The sequence below is a fragment of the Schistocerca gregaria genome, chromosome 7, assembly GCF_023897955.1.
Source record: "Schistocerca gregaria isolate iqSchGreg1 chromosome 7, iqSchGreg1.2, whole genome shotgun sequence".
In the NCBI taxonomy this organism is placed as follows: Eukaryota; Metazoa; Arthropoda; class Insecta; order Orthoptera; family Acrididae; genus Schistocerca; species Schistocerca gregaria.
The window spans coordinates 505,598,257-505,621,414 of record NC_064926.1 but is presented as its reverse complement, the minus strand read 5'-3'; the positions used below and the strand labels follow the sequence as shown (position 1 = coordinate 505,621,414).

Here is a 23,158-nt window from a genome sequence, read left to right as displayed (position 1 = left end):
ACAAGCATGTCACCTTCGACTTAGTCATACAGTAAACATTGCGCCGCAGTATTCGTTTGAAGAACAACGAGACATGGCTTTTGTTTATGGACTAGCCGACGGTAATGCGCATGAAGTTCGACGGTTGTATGAGGAACGGCACCCAGCAAGACGCCACCCACGGCCGCAAACGTTTACAGCAATTCCCTGGCGACTTAGCGAAACAGGCTCGTTACTAGGATATCATGGTGTGCTGGAAAATCTCGAACACGACGGTATGTTGCATTTGAAGAGACTGTTCTGGAGCCCTTCGAAGAAGCACCTACGACAAGTACTCAGGCAACTGGACACGACATGGGGGTCACACATCGGTTAGTAGGGGAGGTTTTGGGGGATGACGTGCAGCATCCATTTAGTTTCCACACTATCCAAGACCTAAATCCTGTGGCGGGCTATGAACAAGGGCTTGGATTTTGCCGATGGTTTCTCTGATGTGTTGCACGAGATTCCGACTTCCCGGCCATTGTGTTGTTGACCGACTAGTGCACCTTCAATCAGGATGGCGTCACGTACGTCCACGGACACCAAGAACGATTTTCGTTCAATATTTGTGCAGGCGTTGTGGGTGGCCATCTGATTGGGCCGGTCCGTCTACCTCCTCGACTTACCAGGGCAAACTACCCTCACTTTTTGCAAGAAACTCTACCTGGCCTGTTGGAAGATGTTCCCCTGGACATACGGCTACGCATGTGGTTGCAGCATGATGGGGCGCCCGGACGTAACAGTCGTGTTCTGCGCGGATATTTAAATGAATCCTTAGACGGTCTGGTAATTGGTAGAGGTGCTCGTAGGACATGGCCTCCGCGACCACCAGACCTCACGCCAACGGACTTTTTCCTGTGGGATTTCTTCAAGGTTCTAGTTCACTCACATGGACACGAAATACTTGAAGAGGAATTAATGTATCGCATCCAACACGCCGCCATTCACTTCAGGGCAGTGCCAGGAATCTTTGAAAGACTTCGCCAAAATACCGTTCGACGTTACCAAGCTTGTGTCGCATCAGAGGGTCCCCAGTTCGAGCACCTGCTCTAAGTAAACAATGTCCTAGCTACAAGAAAGGGCCTTTTCAGGGCCGACACAATTTCTAAAAACTTTCTCTATGTGGACTAACAACTGTTGACGGGTTTGTTCCCGGACGTCTTATCATGAAACAACAATGATATGTCGGGGTCCCGGCGGATTCGTGCCCAGGTTCCCAGAGCGAAAGGCTGGCGCGTTACCACTGAGCGTGCTGGCCGCGATGGATACATCGCTATCTCCGGCAGGCAAAGCATTCGCAGTCATGCGCTGTCCAGAGTATCCGGCAACAGGGAAACCCTGCAGCCAGTCGGAGCGCGTGGCGCCAAGTTTCCGATGTTGGAACACTGTGCGTTGTCGACCTACACAACATTAGTAATTTTGGTTCCTACTGGCATCAGCTATCCAGGGTAAAAATTTTGTGACACAATTTTTCTCCACCCTGTAAATGCAGTTTAAAGTGACAAATGGAAGTGTAGCAATGCCAGCACTCGATCCTGGGCTTGCTAGGGTGGTCAGTGCAGTTATGTAAGGCCACTGTGGCAGGGCGGTGTGGTGATTAACGAGTCTGCCTAGTGAGCAGAAGGCCCGGGTTCGATTCCCAGCTTTACGACAAGTTGTAATTCGTTGCTTCAGGTTCCATGCATACATTATAGATATTTGAGACTTGAAAAAGTTTCTGGAGCCATATAGTTCCATTTGAGAAAAATTACTGTCTGGTCATGCAGATTTAAGTTGAGCTACTTAACATGTTCTCTTGTTCTCCATCCTTGTCATTGTGGTAATGCTGGGCTCTAGATGGCACCAATATTTACAGAAGTTCTCCAGTAGTCGATGATGTATTTTGCAACTGATACAGGTCCCCAAATGAATTCAATGCAGTTCTTCAGTTCTCTGATTCTCTTAAGGTACCCGTACGTAACAGGTTACGAGAAACACTTATGAATATTTAGAAGCTGCTAGCGCTTGTACCAGCACGGTTGCGTAGTCTAAACGTCCGCTTCTGACAGTTCCGACTGTGTGATTCCAACTTACACAGTCGCAACTGTTTCCTACACGTGGTGCGGTTTTTCTGCAAATTGCTGCTTCTGACGATCATGTTCCTGTCCAGTAGTACGACGTCGGCGGTGTCCACTCGAGGCTACAACAGAAATGGTTCAAATGGCTCTGAGCACTATGCGACTTAACTTCTGATGTCATCAGCCGCCTAGAACATAGAACTAATTAAACCTAACTAACCTAAGGACATCACACACATCCATGCCCGAGGCAGGATTCGAACCTGCGACCGTAGCGGTCGCTCGGCTCCAGACTGTAGCGCGTAGAACCGCACCGGCACTCCGGCCGGCCTACAGCAGAAGACTTCGCTTTTTGTGGAGCACAGTTTCACCTACTGGATGCAGCACACCTTACTGATACTATTGGATTTCATTATTTATGACTCTTTTCTGGTAATAAAACATCCTGCATTTTACCCATTGTCTTGGTCAGGTGACGAGGTAAATCTCAACTGGCAGGTAGTCAATTCGGATAGTGGAGTTCGGAGAAGTTACCTTCGTCAAAATTTAGACACTAAGGCCCATAGAAACGATGGCATTCGTTTCCTGATAACGTGTCTGTACGTCAGTACCCTGTTCCAGATGTAAGCCTATCAAAAATGTTTCTTGGTGTGTGTGTGTGTGTGTGTGTGTGTGTGTGAGAGAGAGAGAGAGAGAGAGGGAGAGAGAGAGAGAGAGAGAGAGAGAGAGAGAGAGAGAGAGAGAGATGAGAGAGAGGATGGAGGAGGCATATATGAAATCCCTTAGCAGCGTCTTGTTCGGAAGGCGTGCTTCGCACTTCATTTTGAAAAATTTGTGAAAGGACTATTGGACCAAACTGCTGAGGTCATCGGTCCCTAGGCTTTCGTGCTACTTGACCTAATTCAACTAAATTACGCTATGGACAACACACACACCCGTGGTCCAGGGAGGACTCGAACATCCGACGGGGGGAAGCGCGCGAACCGTGACAAGACGCCTCAAACCGTACGGCTACTCCGCGCAGCCCTTCGTTTTGAGACGTCAAGTGCTGTTCCACATTTGCTGCTAATCGAGAGAATGGTTTCCAGAAATGTTGCTAAGAGCTTCGAGGGGCTGTAGAGGGTGTCTCGAGGAACAAATCGAGGATAAGATCCCGTGTCTGGAAATGCCTTCCAACGACGTTACAGAGCGTCGAAGCCTCGGCATCTCCACCTACACCTCTTCGGCAGCAAACGTGACTTTGTACTCTGACGGGCAGTGGGCGGAATGTCTCACAGTGTTGTTTGTTTCAGTGATCGCGACTCACTGCCATGATCGAGAGAGGACAAGATGGAGCCAGCAGCAGCGTGGACACGCCTTGTCTCCCATGAATGCCACGCTCTGTTGCCTCGGTGGATGAAGCTTTCGGACACAGGCTTCCACTCGCAATTTATTTTACTCCTGGAACGCCTTTAAAATCACCTGTGTTATTCGATGTACAGGAGAAAAACAAACTGTAGATGGAAACCCGTGTCCGTAACCGTCATCCACATGGGAACTGAACATCGCATTCATAGGAAACAAGGAATGTTTACGCAGCAGATACCTTAGTGGCAATCAGTCGCGATCACTGAATAACAGACAACACTGCGAGACGCTCCACATACGGTCCGAAGCGGTGACGTAGTGGCAGAAGCCAATACCCATAACTTCAGCGTTCTGTAGCGTCGATGGTTGATTTTTCCGCCCAGGGGTTCCTGTCCTCGATTGTTTTCTCTAGATACCCTCCACACCCTCTACAACCAATCGAAATTTGTCGCAATATTTCTGGGACGCCATATGTATCATCAACAATACCAAAAGTGGCGCACGTTCCATAAAGGAACTATGTCAACTTGAACCACATATGTCTTGTTTGGCTGGCCGTGGTGGACGAGCGGTTCTAGGCGCTTCAGTCCGGAACCCTGCGGCTGCTAAGGTCGCAGGTTCGGATCCTGCGTCGGGCATGGATGTGTGTAATGTCGTCAGGTTAGTTAGGTTTAAGTAGTTCTAAGTTCTAGGGGAATCATGACCTCAGATGTTAAGTCCCATAGTGCTCAGAGCCATTTGAACCATTTTTTGTCTTGTTTTCTGAGAGAGTTCGGTTATTATTCATGCTTACCTGACTTTGTAACAATATTTTGCATAAAATTATGAAATATGAAAGAAGCCTTATCCCATTAATAGTTATTGCATTGGAAGCACAGTAAACGCTCAGAGGCACACTTCTACACTCCTGGAAATTGAAATAAGAACACCGTGAATTCATTGTCCCAGGAAGGAGAAACTTTATTGACACATTCCTGGGGTCAGATACATCACATGATCACACTGACAGAACCATAGGCACATCGACACAGGCAACAGAGCATGCACAATGTTGGCACTAGTACAGTGTATATCCACCTTTCGCAGCAATGCAGGCTGCTATTCTCCCATGGAGACGATCGTAGAGATTCTGGATGTAGTCCTGTGGAACGGCTTGCCATGCCATTTCCACCTGGCGCCTCAGTTGGACCAGCGTTCGTGCTGGACGTGCAGACCGCGTGAGACGACGCTTCATCCAGTCCCAAACATGCTCAATGGGGGACATAACCGGAGATCTTGCTGGCCAGCGTACTTGACTTACACCTTCTAGAGCACGTTGGGTGGCACGGGATACATGCGGACGTGCATTGTCCTGTTGAAACAGCAAGTTCCCTTGCCGGTCTAGGAATGGTAGAACGATGGGTTCGATGACGGTTTGGATGTACCGTGCACTATTCAGTGTCCCCTCGACGATCATCAGAGGTGTACGGCCAGTGTAGGAGATCGCTCCCCACACCATGATGCCGGGTGTTGGCCCTGTGTGCCTGGGTCGTATGCAGTCCTGATTGTGGCGCTCACCTGCACGGTGCCAAACACGCATACGACCATCATTGGCACCAAGGCAGAAGCGACTCTCATCGCTGAAGACGACACGTCTCCATTCGTCCCTCCATTCACGCCTGTCGCGACACCACTGGAGGCGGGCTGCACGATGTTGGGGCGTGAGCGGAAGATGGCCTAACTGTGTGCGGGACCGTAGCCCAGCTTCGTGGAGACAGTTGCGAATGGTCCTCGCCGATACCCCAGTAGCAACAGTGTCCCTAATTTCCTGGGAAGTGGCGGTGCGGTCCCCTACGGCACTGCGTAGGATCCTACGGTCTTGGCGTGCATCCGTGCGTCGCTGCGGTCCGGTCCCAGGTCGACGGGCACGTGCACCTTCCGCCGACCACTGGCGACAACATCGATGTACTGTGGAGACCTCACGCCCCACGTGTTGAGCAATTCGGCGGTACGTCCACCCGGCCTCCCGCATGCCCACTATACGCCCTCGCTCTAAGTCCGTCAACTGCACATACGGTTCACGTCCACGCTGTCGCGGCATGCTACCAGTGTTAAAGACTGCGATGGAGCTCCGTATGCCACGGCAAACTGGCTGACACTGACGGCGGCGGTGCACAAATGCTGCGCAGCTAGCGCCATTCAACGGCCAACACCGCGGTTCCTGGTGTGTCCGCTGTGCCGTGCGTGTGATCATTGCTTGTACAGCCCTCTCGCAGTGTCCGGAGCAAGTATGGTGGGTCTGACACACCGGTGTCAATGTGTTCTTTTTTCCATTTCCAGGAGTGTATATTCTTAGGATATTTTTATTGTACGAGGGCTTTTCGGAAAGTAAGGTCCGATCGGTCGAGAAATCGAAACCACTGTGGAAATCAAAAACGCTTTATCTGCAACAGTTAACTGCTCCCTCCAGCCACATTTCTACATAGTCGCTGTTCCGGCTTAGATATTTGTTTTAGCTTTTTACCAGCTTTCAATCACCGTCTTCATAGAAGGCAGCCACATGTGTCCCTCGAAAATTCTCTACGCTGGTCTTCAGTTTGTTGACTGTTCGTTGAGTGTGACTCTATAGCCAGTGGTTCATATGAGCAAAGATGAAACTCAGGAGGAATCAATTACAGACTGTATAGTGGGTGATCAAACACTTCTCATCGAAATCGCCACGGGTGCATCTTCATCGTCCCTGCAGAGTGCGGCCGAGAATCGTCTTGAAGGAGGAAACGGATGACAGTTACGTTAGGTGGGGAGTATGACATCAGGCGAAAGCTCTCATTAGACCCTCATACTTGACGGGAGACGCTATTTTCAACTCGTCTTTACGCGCTCACTGTGCGCTCAGAACAGAAAACAGTGACGTGATGCGATCGACGGACACACTGGAGACACAAACCAAGACATGTGTGCAAAGTTTTATCGGATTGTCACTGTGGTTTCCATTTCGCGACTGATGGGAACTTACTTCCCGAAGAGCCCTCGTACAGCTATTACAGGTAATACAGCAAAGTGCAAAGTGTTTCATGGACGATGAACCCACTTTGCCGCAACAAGAGGAAAGAATCGAAGAAACTATTTGGGAATTACTTGTATCAGGCAACTGAAAGAATCTTACACAAATTATGATTTTACGAAACAGTGTGATTAGTGCTAAGTCTAAACGTTACACAGCAAAATGGATGGAAAACACTCGCTCTCTCTTTTACATGGTTACAGGGCAGGCTAAACTATGGCTGTCGTCCACCCCTGTAGCTGAGTGCTAGCCGGCACGGTAGCTCAGCGTGTTCGGTCAGAGGGTTACGCGCCCTCTGTAATAAAAAAAAACTGAGTCAATCGATCAAAAACGAACATTCATGGATGTATTACGACGTCCGCCCTGACCAGATGCAACGAACAAAAGCGAACAAAATGAGATTTAAAAAAAAAAAAAGTGGTCAGTGTAACAAAATGTCAATCCTAAGGGCCCGGGTTCGATTCCGGCCGGGGTCGGAGGTTTTTCTCCGTAAAGGGCTGAGTGTTGTGTTGTCCTAATCATTATCATTTCATCCTCATCGACGCGCAAGTCGCGGAAGTGACGTCAAATTGAAATACTTGCACCTGGCGAATGGTCTACCCGACGGGAGGCCCTAGTCACACTACATTTACATTTTTCGTGGCTGGGGAGGTGGTTAAGGCTGGTTGGTTAATGGGAAACTCACTCTGTTCAGAAATCATATGTTCTCTTTTCACCTCAATGTTACAGCTGAGCTCCTAACAGTTTTGGTGATTATATAAGATTGATATGATGTATTTCTGATTCTGTCGACTGGCCACTTTTCTTTGTAGGGAAGGAGAGGTCTTACCCGCACCAAAATCAGCTACAGTGGGATGTGTGTTCCAATTCTTGTTTATAAAACACCCAACTTGATTTTTTTAATCATCTTGGAGACGACTCGGCTGTGTATTTTGGCAAATTTTCTCCTCTATTTTGTACAACTGCTCTCCTAGACCACCTTCTGGTCGAGTTTCATATAGTCGGTTTTGTTCTTTCCGTTTTCTGATAGACCTGTGCAGTTGTCATGGCCTTAAACAATTTGCTGTAAAATGTCACGATTGCCACACCTGGAGGTTGCGGTATTTCTTCGTCTTAACCTGCACTAATTGCAATACATCTTGTCGTGTTTGAGTAATTCCTGATATATTTTATCTTTCTCAGAGATCACATGACAATCCATAGGCTCAAGAAGTGTGTGACTTAAACTCTATATCACCTTCTGGTTCGTGTCACTGGTAGTAAAATATCTTAACAGAAAACCACGGCTATATTCAATCCCCAATTTGTCCATATTCTTTCTCGTGGCTGAATGATGTAGAGGTACATGCCTTGCTTATTCTGTCAGTAGGCACAAAGCAAAAATAAAACTTATTTTTTCTTTAAGGTATTCTGAAAACAATCAGATTAAGATTATACCATCTTAGTTAACTGCCTTCCACATAGAAACGTTAACACATCACATACAATATTTTCTCAAAAATACTAACTTCGCTAAATTATCCTATTATTCTTCTGAATCTGTTTTTCATGAAGCACGGGCTCAATGTAATTGATTCCTATTGAGTTACATACTCCAAATATCACAACATTTATTCATGGAAAACTACAAAAGTACCTTCACATTGACGGGGATTAAATATGACCAAGCTTTCCTTTTATGATATTTTACAACGAGCGAGTCAAACCAGAACGTGACAGAGAGTTGATATCGAGCGCGCCTTGGGTCTGTGACCTATGTATTGTTACGTGATCGCTGAAAAAGATAAAATACAATGGTCACAAAAAAGACGGACGTTTTATTAAAGAATCTACTACGAGAATGGAATACAGCACTCATTTATTTTTCAACGTTATCTTCCTCAAGTGCTATGCAGCTATACTAGCGCTGGATAAGCTTCTCAGTTCCAGAATTCTTGGGGGGCGTGTACGGAAACAGTTACGCCCTACTACCTGGACTTCCTCGTCATCATTGAACCCTGAGCCGCGAAAAGAACTTCTTTCAGTGGGTTAAAAATGAACACCATTTTTCATCTCGCGTAGCAATACAATGAAGAAACCCCTCCCCTTCAGCCACCTACTGTCGCAAAACCTCCCTGCACACATCCAATCGCCTTTCTTTCATTGCAGATATTAAATGTTTTGGACCCCACGACGCACACGCTTCCTTAAAGATCAGAACGTCATGAGCATTACGGTGGGGTGACCCGACGCTAATGTTCATTTTTGAGCAACATCACTCATTCTAATACACCTGTTTTCCGTAACAACTATTCAGCTCTCCCAACGTTGTTCTCCGTGAGCGCACAGACAGACCGTACTGAGAGTTGTCAATCTTCAGCATTTGTTGCACAACATCTGCACGTATCTTCCCTCAAGTCCACTTGTGTTCGGCTCTGACCACTTACACCACACTCGACTGCCACTCGACGGTGAATTTCGATTGTTTCAACCCTTCAATTAACAGAATGTACTGACACTCCTCTGTTTCAGGTGGGTACAAACCCGCAAGGGTGCTGCCATTTTGTTTCACTTTTTCCCAGCTTCCTGTTAGCGATTCAGGATTGCCAGGCCCATCCGATAACAGTTGTAGGACAACAACTATATGAAGGGCTTATTTCAATAGTGGTACAAGTCCATTTTTGTACATAGTCCTAAAGTTAAAAGTGCGCTCAAAAATCTGCAGTTGAGGTACCAGAAATATTCGAGTTTATAAAGTTTTTAACTTTAGGACTCTGTATCTCAGAATGGACTTGTACCACTATTTAAATGAGCCCTTCATATGTAACAAAGAAGCACAAACTTTGTCGAAGTTTTACATTTCTATACCGCTTCCGGTTATTTATTGAATAGACTTCGTATGTCGTGAATAACCACAATACGACGCACTACGTAATTACTTTCTGTTTTCTTAACTACCATCAACCCATTACCAGTGTTACCGAGATGAATCTTTTCACAGTTCAGTAAATGTCTAATGATGTGATCTGCTGCCTTCCTTGGACGTGGTAGCCGTTTCTCAGGCTTCCTCTCCGGAATCGAACCCTGATTCCCCGTTACCCGTTACGACCATGGTAGGCGCAGAACCTACCATCGACAGTTGATAAGGCAGACATTTGAAAGATGCGTCGCCGGTACGAGGAGCGTGCGATCAGCCCAAAGTTATTCAGAGACACCAAGGCATACGGACCGGACGAGCCGACCGATTGGTTTTGATATAATAAAAGCGTTCCTTTCATTTCTGATCGGGACTCTGTTGCATGTATTAGCTCTAGAATTGCCACAATTATCCAAGAAACGTGGTTACGATCTAAGGAGCCATAACTGTACTATACTTGATTGCAATTGGAGAAAGAGGAGAACGAGACACGAGCGACATTTCTGCAATGTAGTTGTAAGAACAGGACTAGGCAGAAGGTTCGAACTTGTGGAATAAAGGGTTCCCAAGACAATACTCGTATCTCGAAGAAAAGAAACTAGCGAACCAAGAACTACATACCTATGTATGTAGTGAATATCTCGGACACCAACAGTAAAATGAATATTTTCTTCATAAACATCCTAATAATGGACCAAGTAGAGGTTCGAAAATCAGTTGTTGAAGTTTATTGTGAACAAGAGAGCATAGGTTGGCTGGATCCAAGAGATACAGGGCTCTGGATTAGGTATTTATAGGAAACAGAATTTTACAATATCACAAGTTATAAATAAAGCAAAATTGAGGTGGATATGTAGGTGAAATATGGCTAATTATGGGTACCCAGAAAGTAAGTGTAGTTCTGAGTATAGCAGTTCTAAGACGCATGAGGTAGTCGAGCGAGCTATGTGTCAAGAGGTCTTGTTTTAGCACTATTCAGATAAGCTGGCAAAAAAATTCTGTAACAGAGTAAACAAATCTCAGAGATGAAATGTGGAGATTCAGTGACGAGGATTCTCATGGAGTACCACAGAGTTTCTGGGGAGCGCTACTTCGAGCTTCAATTTTGTCAGCTGTTCTTAGCAGACATTGTTTGTATATGATCGTCCTGTCAAGCGTGGCACCAAGGTAATTCGGATTTCTTGTACAAATATTCTAACAAGAGCCGGCCGATGTGGCCAAGCGGTTCTAGGCGCTTTAGTCTGGAGCCGGGCGACCGCTACGGTCGCAGGTTCAAATCCTGTCTCGGGCATGGATGTGTGTGATGACCTTAGGTTGGTTAGGTTTAAGCAGTTCTAAGTTCTAGGGAACTGATGACCTCAGTCCCATAGTGCTCAGAGCCATTTGAACCATTTTTATTCTAACAAGGAGAGTATGAACAAAATTTTACATTGGGCTCGTGCGAGTACGATGCGAAAAAGGCTGCCTTACGTAGAGTCATATGACGTACGACCTTTGTCAGTAACCGCGCACTGGGCTACAGACACGGGATAATTATCCCCTTGTACCGTGCCGCAAGTATGACAAACGATGTCCTGTTTCTTCTGAAGGACGAAGGACGAGCGACGCCTTAACAGCCTCGGCCGCACAAAGAGGCCCGCCGCCTAACGACAGCTTAGGCCATCATCTCATGAGTCTGCGACCGGTTGCATATCTGTTACGCAAGGCGTACAAGTATCCACATTGGTGGACAGGTACTGGTATACCTCGTGCAGTTACCGTGTCAGACAACAGCGGACAGCTTCTGCAAAAAATCTTCTGTGTGCAATCCAGTTTCCGTAAGAATTTTAAAGCACTCGTTCGTCTTGCAAATAATCTCATCAGACAAAACATCCATGACTTCCTTTAGAGGCCAAGCGAACATGAAATGTTCTCGCAGTTTCGAATATGGACCACCATCAGCTGTTTACTGGAATGGCGACAGTAAAAATTTGTGCCAGACAGGGACCCGAATCTGGATTTCTCGCTTTAAGCGAGCGGTCGCCTTAAGCGCTTCGGCTATCCGTGCACGAATTACAGCCAAACCGAAACTCCCATACGTCGTAGTTCCTGCGTCACACCCTATACTGGTACACACATTATGTAATTCCTGTACAGGGAAGGACGTTTTAATTGAAACTCGCTGCCTGATCTCGACAGATAAGTATGATATGGCAGTGCAGTGCAATGTTTCTTCGGACATGCATGCATCTCCGATCGACGGATAAATGCGATATTGCCTTGTCTGTGTCAGTAACAAGTACAATACCAGGTAGCGACTTGCACTTAAAATATCCTGCCATGAACGAGAATTACATAAGATGTGTACGAGTGCAGGATGTGACGCAGGAGCGACGATATATAGAATTCTGGATCTGGCGTGAGTTGTGCACGGATAGCCAGAGCGGCTAAAGGCGACTGCTTGCGTAAAGTGTGAAATCGTGATATCGAGTCTCTGTCTGGCAAAAATTTTCATTGTCTTCATTCCGGTATACAGCCGATGGTGGTGTATATTCTCAACTGCGAATATATTTTACGACGGCTGTAGTCGCTGCAGTGCCTGTTCCTTTAGACATGCAGGTATGTCAGTAGGAAAAGTGCATCATTCTTCTTAACAACACAGCTACTACAATATCTCGTCCAGACTTACTTTTCGTGTGGTGTCTTCAAATCGACCCAGGCAAATGCCGTGATGTTTCCATTGAAGGGGCACGGCCAACTTACGAGATGTGATTGGAAAGTCTTAAGAATGGATCCGCTACAGCTTACTGGTTGGGCGGGCAGGTACACAGAGGGTCGAGAGTGTGTCATTGCCTTGTCCTTGAACGCTCTCAGACAGGAAACTGCGATTCCTATATTCAGTACGTTGTGGCGGCTGGCTGAGTGCGGGTGTGTTAGGGCTTGTTGCTGGATTCTGTCTGCGTGAAAATGGACGAGTTTGTGTGAAATTTTGTTCTAAAACTGGGGAATCCGCTTCTGAGACTTACGAACTGTTAAAAACAGCTTTTGCAGATATGTAGTCAAACGTTTTTGTGTGGTTCAACATATTTAAAAATGACCACGAATCATTTGAAGATGAACGCAGTATCTCGTGTGTGTGCCTTCGCTTGTGTTTTGTGTTCTTCGCAGTCACGCCGCCACTGTTCACGTGTGCTGTCGCCGTCATCCATATTACGTGCGCCGTGTCATCTAGTGTTAGTGATATTTCTCGTTCAGCGTGAACGGCTACATTTTTTGTTTTTGTTTTTTAGTGTCTACTATTTTTGCCCGCCGTTTTGATTGTTTTTCTCTGTGCCTCCTATATGTACTACTTTTTGTCAAACTCAAGGCTGAAGAGCGGTGTACTCTGCTGTTTATAGCCCGCCTTGTATAAGGTGATAAAAATGACAATAAAGAAAAAAAACCATGGTCCGGCCGTCCTTCCACCTCAACGCATGAAAATGTTGTGGAAGGTCGAGACTTACTGTGCTCTGATCGTAGACTTACAATTAGGGAGATAGCTGATGAGCTTCATTTTAGATTCTATGCAGTTCAGTCAATTTTAACTGAATATCTGAACATGTGTCGAGTGTCTGCAAAATTCATTCCAAAAGTGTTGTCAAGTGACCAAAAACAGTACCGACATGAATTGTGCCAAGAACTGATTAATCGAACTAAAAATTACCCAGATTTGTTAAACAGGTTAATTACAGGTGACTAGTCGTAGGTATATGGATATGATCCTGAAACCCAAGTGCAGTCTTCAGAGTAGAAGACTGCAGGCTCACCACGAGCCTAAAAACCGCAGCAAGTCAAAAAAGACAATGTTGATGATTTTTTTCTATTCTACCGGAATTGTACATTATGAATTTACCGCTGGAGGAGAGACTATTAACCAGGAACACTACAAATGTGTCCTTGGGCGTTTGCGCAAGTAGGTGTGGAAGAAAACGCCTGCATTGTGGAAAGACAGGAGCTGGGTGCTACACCGTGACAATGCTCCGGCTCATCGTGCCCTCTCCATCGTTGAATTTTGGACCAAATTCCAAATTCCTGCACTTCCACAACCGCCATATTCCCTTGATTTGGCCCCTGTGGACTTCTACCGGTTTCCTAATCTGAAATTTCACTGAAAGGGAAGCTATTTGACTCGATTGAAGACATCCAGGCAAATACGGAGAAGATCCTTAACACACTTCGGGATGAAAATTTCCAGAAGTATTTCCTAAAGTGGAAGCACCGTTCGAGTCGGTGTGTTGAGTCAGAAGGAGACTATTTTGAAAGAGATGCATCGCAGTAGCATGCAAGTACTACCATTATACAATTACTAGCCAATTCTTAAAACTTTCAAATCAAGCCTCGTAGTTTCCTTCTTTAACGAAACATTCAGAACTTGTGTTCCATCTCTAATGACCCTCGTTATCGACGCAGTCTTAAACCCTAATCTTTCTTCCTTCTTTGCTTGCTTGCTTGGAAGAGCACACTGGCTGCTTTAAAGCGCTGTAGGTGGTGTGGATGTGGTACTAAACGATCTTGTGAACCGCCATAGATGGTGTAAGTGATGGCAGAGATGTGGTGTGTATATGTCAGTCGGTTTCGTAGAATCCGTATTAGAGATCGGTCGACGTGGAGACGTGACACAATGTCAGAAAGCAGCTGTAGTTTCGTACGATATTGTAGTGCCTGTGTTATTGTGATGACGATGCACTGTGGCTACCACAGCCGTTGCCATACACATGAGGTGGATTCGCATTTGCGAATAATGACTACCACTCACGAAATCCAAGTTCGAGTCCCGGACCGGCACAAATTTTCACTGTCATCATTCCATTCTACAGCTGATGGTAGTCATTACTCGTGATTGTGAATTCTCATGTGAGCAGCTACAGTGTTTGGAAGTGCCCAACATCACACCGTGAATGAAACTGCTGGTTTCTTTTCTGTGTATTAATGCAGGCTATGCATCATGTCTGCAATGAATTATGCACCAGCCACAGCCATGTAACAAAGCGTGAGAAGTATGGTCGCAAAACAATCATAACCGACAGGAATGGAGGCAATCGCCACTCCTTGTCAAAGACTACCACCGTCCGCTGTGGCCGATCGGTTCCAGGCGCTTCAGTCTGGCCGATCGGTTCCAGGCGCTTCAGTCCAGAACCGCGCTGGTGCTACAGTCGCAGGTTCGAATCCTATTTTGGGCTTGGATGTGTGTGATGTCCTTAGTTTAGTTAGGTTTGTGTAGTTCTAAGTATAGGGGACTACTGACCTCAGATGTTACGTCCCATAGTGCTTAGAGACATTTGAACCATTTTAAAAGATTGCCGCTTTCGAAACCGAATGCAATGTTCGAATACGGCATTAGTGGTGTCCTGTTTGACATAGTCACGTCGAGTAAATACCTCAGCGTAACGTTGCAAATCCGCCTTAAGTTTCTTAGGTTTTCTGGAAGGATTTTAGGGAAACGTAAGTCATTTAGTGCGACCCACTCTTGAGTACTGCCAAAGAGTTTCGGATTAAAGGAAGACATCGAAGCAAGTCAGAGAAATGCTGCTACATTTGTAGCCAGTCGGTTCGACTAACACGCGAGTGTTACGGATTTGCTTCGAGACCTCCAGTGGCAATCATTCGAGGTAAGACGGCTTTCGTTTGGCGAAATGCAGTTTATAAAATGTAGAAAACCGACATTTGTGGCTCACTGCAGAATGATTCTACTGCAGCCAATGCACATGTCCCTTAAGGCAAGAGAAATTAGGGACCGAACGGAGGCATACAGACAATCGATTTTCCATCGTTCCATTTGCATATCTTACAGGAAAGGAAATGACTATAGTGGCTGTCACGAAAATACGCAGTTCAAGGTCATGTATCTGTCTTACAGTATTGCCAGCTAGTGATGATTTCCAATGTTGGTAACAATTCTGAAAAATTTAACAACTCTATTTTAAGTGTACAACATGATAAAATACTTTCCAAAATTAAATTCTTGCCAGTCGTACCGAATATATACACACAACAAAAAAAGTTTTGCACCACTCCTGTTAGGAGAGTTCCAGAACCTGTACAGAAAACTGAAATAGAGATCAACATAAACATCATTTCTGCCCTTTTTATTGCTTATGAAAACCACATACTGCATGTTGCACCACCATACAGAGAGACCTTCACAGGTGGAGGCCCAGATTGCTTTACACACTGGTACCTCTAATACCAGTAGCACGTTCTTTTCCATTTATCCATGCCTGTATTCATCATGGCATACTATCCACTAGTTCATCAAGGCATTGTTGGTCCAGATTGTCCCACTCCTCAACGGCGATTCGGGGTAGATCCCTCAGAGTGGTTGGTGGTAACGTCGTCCATAAACAGCCCTTTTCAATCTACACCAGGCATTTTCTGTGGGGTTCATATCTGAAGAACATGCAGGCCACTCTAGTCAAGCGATGTCGTTATCCTGAAGGAAAACCTTTTCAATTTGTCCCAGACATGTTTGATAGGGTTCATGCCTTGAGAACTTGCTGGACACTCTAGTCGAGCGATGTCGTTATGCTGAAGAAAGTCATTCACAAGATGTGCACAATGGGGGCCCGAATTGTCGTCCATGAAGACGAATGCCTCGCAAATATGCTGCCGATATGGTTGCATTATCTGTCGGAGGATGGCATTCACGTATCGTACAGACGTTACAGCGCCTTCCATAATCACCAGAGGCGTACTTCGACCTCACATAATGCCACCCCAAAACATCAGGGAACCTCCACCTTGCTGCAATCGCTGGACAAGGTTTCTAAGGCGTCCAGCCTGACCAGGTTGCCTCCAAACACGCCTCTGACGATTGTCTGGTTGAAGCCATATGCGACACTTATCGATGAAGAGAGCGTGATGCCAATCCTGAGCGGTCCATTCGGCATGTTGTTGGGCCCATCTGTACTGCACTGCATGATGTCGTGATTGCAAAGATGGACCGCGCCATTGAAGTCGGGAGTGAATTGCGCATCACGCAGCCTGTTGCACACAGTTTGAAGCGTAGCACGACGTCCTGTGGCTGCACGAAAACATTATTCAAAATGGTGGCTTTGTTGTCAGGATTCCTCCGAGCTATTATCGGCAGATAGCAGTCACCCCCTGTAGTAGTAACCCTTGGTTGGCTTGAGCGAGGCATGTCATCGGCAGTTCCTGTCTCTCTGTATCTTCTCCATGTCCGAACAACATCACTTTGGTTCACCTCGAGACGCCTGGACACTTCCCTTGATGAGAGCCCTTCCTGGCACAAAGTAACAATGCGAACGCTATCGCATCGCGGTATTCCCCGTCTAGGCATGGATGAACTACAGATAACATGAGCCATGTACCTCCTTACTGGTGCAATTAGTGAAACTGATCGGCTGTCGGATCCCTTCCGTCTAATAGGCGCTGCTCATTCGTGGTTGTTTACATCTCTGGGCGAGCTTAGTGACAGCTCTAACAGTAAAAGGAGCTGTGTTTATGATACAATATGCACAGTCAACGTCTGTCTTCAGGAGTTCTGGGAACTGGGTTGATGCTAAACTTTTTTTGATGTGTGTGTAAGAAATCTACTGCAGGAAATTTTCAAATAAATATTTTTTTTGCTTCAAGCGAGTTGGAAAAGTAGAAACACTAACGTACTGAAAAAAATTAATATTCTTAAAGTTCATCGAAAGATGTCATATATACTTCATCGTGACAACATAAAAGTGTTCCGAAAAAAGTAATGAAAAATGTCGTAGCTGCTGAATTTGCATTCTGTTAGACCTTGTAGAAACTTTCAGCCAGAAGGCTGATAAGGAAATAATAAAATTAACTTTGGAAATGTCTAAGACATCATTACTGTATCGTGTCAACCGTAAACGCTGATTTATTTACGAGGAATACTTTGTGTGGCGGCGTGCGAGTACTTGTACTTTGCTTTTTGTTCCGACGGCTAGCCTTAACAGGAACCGAGAATATTCCATAAGTAACGAAAATTTTCTTCTTTGTAGTTGTTGCGTACCCTTCACCACACCCATCCCCAGAACGATGATGTAAGCTTTACAAAAGTAACTATAGATAGTGGAACGAAGTCCGACTTAGCATTGAAGTAGAGAAAAGTGTAATTGTGTTCGTATTGTGTTGTGAACCCCAAGTTTTATCTAAACATATGACATCCACATTCTCCACAGAACGCAATAAGAGCAGTACATACAAAAACTGCGCTACTGCTGTTACAAAATATCTGCATTCCATTAAAAATCGGGTGATCGACGAAGACAAAGAACTGAGGTCTCTGAGTCAGAATAATTAACTTTTGCTCGGGGATAGCTCAGTATTTTTCTAGTGGTAGGATACTTTCCTCTGTCGTAATAATGAAGCACAGTTCTACGTACTAACGTTTCGTTGAAATTGTCTAAGTCTGTACCTTCCCGTTCACGTTTACATTGTATTCCTGAAGAATTGGAACGCTTTCACCCATCTGGAGATTCTGCCGAAACTACAGCACTTTTAATACGGATACAGTCGATTCCGAAATACCACAAGCTTTGCTATCAGTATATGAATTTGCACCAAATGTATTGATTTCCTGTCAGACAGGTCACAGTTCGTAGTAACTGACGGAAAGTTTTCGAGTAAAACAGAAGGGATTTCTGGCGTTTTCCAAAGTAGTGTTAGAGACACTTTGCTGTTCCTTATCCATATAAACGATTTGGGAAAAAATCTGAGCAGCCGTCTTAGGTTGTTTGCAGATGACGCTGTCGTTTATAGACTTATAAAGTCATCAGAAGATCAAAATAAACTACAAAACAATTTAGAAAAGATATCTGAATGGTGCAAAAAGTGGCAGTTGACCCTGAATAACGAAAAGTGTGAGGTCATCCACATGAGTGCTAGAAGGAATCAGTTAAACTTCAGTTACACAATAAATCAGTGAATTATAAAGGCCGTAAATTCAACTAAATACTTAGCAATTGTAAATACGTCAACTTAAATTGGAAGGAAAACATATAAAATGTTGTGGGGAAGACTAACCAAAGACTCCCTGTTATTGGCAGGACGTTTACAATATGTAACAGATGTACTAAGGAAACTGCCTACACTACACTTGTTCATCATCTTTATAATTCTGCTGCGTGGTGTGGGATCCTTACCAGATAGGACTCACGGAGTACATTGAAAAAATTCAAAGGATGGTAGCACGTTCTGTACTATTATCGCGAAATATGGGAGAGAGAGTCACTGAAATGATGCAGGATTTGGGCTGGACATCATTAAAAGAAAGGCGTTTTTCGTTGCGATGGAATATCCTCACGAAATTCCAATCACGAACTTTCCCCTCCGAATTCGATAATATTTTGTTGACACAGACCTACATAGGGAGAAACGATCACCGCTATAAAATAAGGGAAATCAGAGCTCGTACGGAAAGATACAGATGTCCATTCTTTCCTTGCGTTATACGAGATTGGAATAATAGAGAATTGTGAAGGTGGTTCGATGAACTCTCTGCCAAGCACTTAAATGTGATTTGTAGAGTATCCATGTAGATGTAGATGTAGATGTAGTGACGGCCACTATTCTAGTAGTACTAGGTACCCTCCGCCAAGTACCACATGGCGGCTAGCAGAATACGCATGTTGGTATAAAAATGTAATCTGCTGCTACCTGCGCGTTATACAACAGTTTTTGTACAGAATTAAATGATTAAACTGAAACATGGGTGGTACCAACTGCTTGTCATAGAACACTAACTTTTTGCGACAAAGATAAATTAATTCCTGGAGTTGGAAAATTAATGTACCGGTTTTATGGTTTTGTAGCATTTATTACATTCAACTTACAGTTGTAAATAATACATGAAATGAAAGACGAACTCAAATTGTTTTCCTCAGGAATGTTCAATTTTAGCACTATTTGTCACACCGCAGGTATCGGGTTAATATTCGAGTACTTCCCAAACCTTGATCAGTGTGTCTGGAATAATTGTTGCAACAAAGCTGTTCTTGAAGTCGAGCAGATCAGCTGGCATGGGAGGCACATACACATGATCCTTTATGAACCCGCAAAGGTAAAATTCGCATGGCGTCAGACCATGCAAAACAAGTTCTGTCATCCGTCCCATCACAGCCGTCGGGTACAACGTCTTTTAATGAATCGCGTACTGATTTATGCCAGTGAGGCAGCGCTTCGATTTTTATGCCAAATAAAGTTCTGTGGTACGGCTTCTTCCAACTAAAGAAAGAGCCATAGTCCTAGCGCATCAAGATATGAAACACCAGGTACAGTTACTTCACCGAGAAAGAAACGCCGGCAAACTTTCCACTGGGATGCGGCAATAAAAGAAAAGTCATTACATTTAAGTGAGTCTCACTGCGGCCATACCATGTCGTGGGAATTTTCTGACCCCATGAGCACATTTTATGCGTGTTCACATTTCCTTTTAGGTGAAATGTCGCTTCGTCACTGAAGACGACACGATGAGAAGAACTTCATCGTCATGCAGAAACACTTTGCTTGTAAAATTGGCATATAAACCGTAGTCTGCAGGCTTTTGAGTTTGTAACACGTTTACAAACAAAACTGTTTGAGTTGCTATTTTATTCTGTGTATTATTTATAATTGGAAGTTTAATACAAGATATGATACAAAGCCTATAATCGGTATATTCATTTTGAAATACCCAGTATTTCTTTCGACGAGTAATATACATTGGCATGTATACAGGGTGTTACAAAAAGGTACAGACAAACTTTCAGGAAACATTCCTCACACACAAATAAAGAAAAGATGTTATGTGGGCATGTGTCCGGAAACGCTTAATTTCCATGTTAGAGCTCATTTTAGTTTCGTCAGTATGTACTGTACTTCCTCGAGTCACCGCCAGTTGGTCCAACTGATGGAAGGTAATGTTGACTTCGGTGCTTGTGTTGACATGCGACTCATTGCTCTACAGTACTAGCATCAAGCACATCAGTACGTAGCATCAACAGGTTAGTGTTCATCACGAACGTGGTTTTGTAGTCACTGCAATGTTTACAAATGCGGAGTTGGCAGATGTCCGTTTGATGTATGGGTTAGCACGGGGCAATAGCAGTGGCGCGGTACGTTTGTATCGAGACAGATTTCCAGAACGAAGGTGTCCCGACAGAAAGACGTTCGAAATGGACGTGGCAATTCTTCTTGCAGTTGACGATTTCCCTGATGTCAGCGTCAGAGAAGTTGCTGCTGTACAAGGTAACGTTGACCACGTCACGGTATGGAGAGTGCTACCGGAGAACCTGTTGTTTCCGTACCATGTACAGCGGGTGCAGGCACTATCAGCAGCTGATTGGCCTCCACGGATACACATCTGCGAATGTTTCATCCAACAATGTGTCAATCCTCAGTGCAAACGTTCTCCTTACGGATGAGGCTTCATTCCAAACGTGATCAAATTGTAATTGTTCACAATCAAGATGTGTGGGCTGACGAGGCTCTGCACGCAATTGTGCAATCACGTCATAAACACCGATTTTCTGTGAACGTTTGGACAGGCATTGTTGGTGTTGTCTTGATTGGGCCCCACGTACTTTCACCTACGCTCAACGGAGCACGATATCATGATTTCATACGGAATACTTTACCTGTGCTGCTAGAACATGTGCCTTTACAAGTACGACACAACATGTGGTTCATTCACGATGGAGCTCCTACACATTTCAGTCGAAGTGTTCGTACACTTCTCGACAACAGATTCGATGACCGATGGATTGGTAGAGGCGGACCAATTCCATGGCCTCAAAGCTCTCCTGACCTCAACCCTATTGAGGTGGCATTTGAAAGCTCTTGTCTACGCAACCCCGGTACCAAATGTAGAGACCTTTCGTGCTTGTATTGTGGACGGCTGTGATACAATACGCCATTCTCCAGGGCTACATCAGCACATCAGGGATTCCATGCGATGGAGGGTGGATGCATGTGTCCTCGCTAACGGAGGACATTTTAACATTTCCTGTAACGGAGTGTTTGAAGTCACGCTGGTACGTTTTGTTGCTGTGTGTTTCCATTCCATGATTAATGTGATTTGAAAAGAAGTAATAGAATGAGCTCTAACATGGAAAGTAAGCGTTTCCGGACACATGTCCACATAACATATTTTCCTTTTTTGTGTGTGAGGAATGTTTCTTGAAAGTTTGTCTGTACCTTTTTGTAACACCCTGTATACCGCAATTTTTGAAGCGCCGATATTGTGCTTCTTCTCCTGAGTGTTGCTCGTGTACCAAAATTTTTGTGCAATTTCCTCCAAGAAACTATAAGCGGCGCTCTCGTGTTTCGTCCCTAACGCGCTTTTTGCTTGACCACCCCTTAATATATCACGGAACGCCAAGGAAGGAGTATGGCGCCCTGCTGCGAACCAATCATCTGCAGCCTCTCCAAAGTTTATTAGGCCCATTTTGTTTTTCTCTTTTATGTGTTCGCTTGGTTTTCCGTAAAAAGAAAGAAACGAGTGAATTTACATATTTCATCAGAAATACTGTTAACAGGATACGTAAAAGAGGGTGGGAGATATGGTGGGGGTGCGAGGTGAAGGGGACGGAGGGAGGGAGAGGTGTTGGATAGACATGGGAGTAAAGTAAATTGGGAAAAGCGTGAGAATGACATGGAATTAATAGCGTGATCTGTGTTTAGTTATACACACTTCATTACCTGACAAAAGGTGGAGCAGCCGGAAGGGGAACGAAAAGGGAAATTCGAACCTGCGACCGCAGTGGCCGCGCGGTTCCTGACTGTAGCGCCCAGAAACGCTCCGGCCGATCAGAGAAATGGGAGTTTACGGGTTGAGGGAGTGTGTGGTGTTATTTTAGTGATCACAAAACAGACTGTTATTAACTTAGAACTTCGCAATGTGAGCCCACTTATCAGTTTAAGGTTGGACCAAAAATGTTCAAATGTGTGTGAAATCTTATGGGATTTAACTGCTAAGGTCATCAGTCCCTAAGCTTACGCACTAGTTAACCTAAAGTATTGAAAGGTCTCTGTTGGATTCCTTTCATGTTAATTTCTTAAATCTGTTGTCATTTACGGCATAAATTCCTCTTCTAAATTTACTGTGGTGTTTCTGACTATCTGGGAGGAGACTGAGCGGTGAAACGTGTTACTTTTACTCATAAACAAGATCGATCTGCCACACTAATACACTTTAAAACACAGTTTATATGTAATTCATGTCACACAGTCTCATACGGAACCTACATCCGCTTTCTTTTATATAGTGTATATGATAAGATACTGCCATCCCCCTTCCCTTCTGTGTGAGAGGATGGATGAGCAAATGTATCTCCAGTTGCATGCTTGAGGGTAGCAGACAAGCCTGTCTGCTAGAGAACAGTAGAACCAACGTCGGAACAGGTAGCTACGCTTTCTAAAAGCAAAGATGTTTCTATCCTTAGTGTGGTCCTGTCCGTCCCTTGTCATGTTGGTATAAGGAGCTGCCTCTCTAGTCACTTCCGTTTGTATTTGGGAAGCACGCTCGGCAGGAGCGCAGGTCAGTCTGTCCGTGGCGAGCGTCTGAAGTGGTAAGATGTTCGGCTAAGCTCGTGTCTGCTAAGTCCGTAGGACAATGGATTTCTTAAGATCAGCCTAACTCGAAATTTAATGACCTTTATTTCAGGTTTAGCTCTAAAATATCTAATGTTATCTTAAATTTCAACGCAGTGTAATTCGAGCGTGAAGTTCAGAATATATTCCGGTAGTTGCTTTGTCACTACTTTGTGAGTAAAGTGGAACCACGTGTTGATCAGTAACTCTAACTAAGATCATCAATCTTAA

At 44.9% G+C, this 23,158-nt stretch overlaps 1 protein-coding gene across 1 annotated transcript in view; it reads left to right on the top strand.

The window, feature by feature from the left end:
* The window catches only part of LOC126281993 (zinc finger protein basonuclin-1-like), a 303,711-nt gene that overhangs the window by 76,735 nt on the left and 203,818 nt on the right, over positions 1 to 23,158 (top strand). The window lies entirely within an intron of this gene.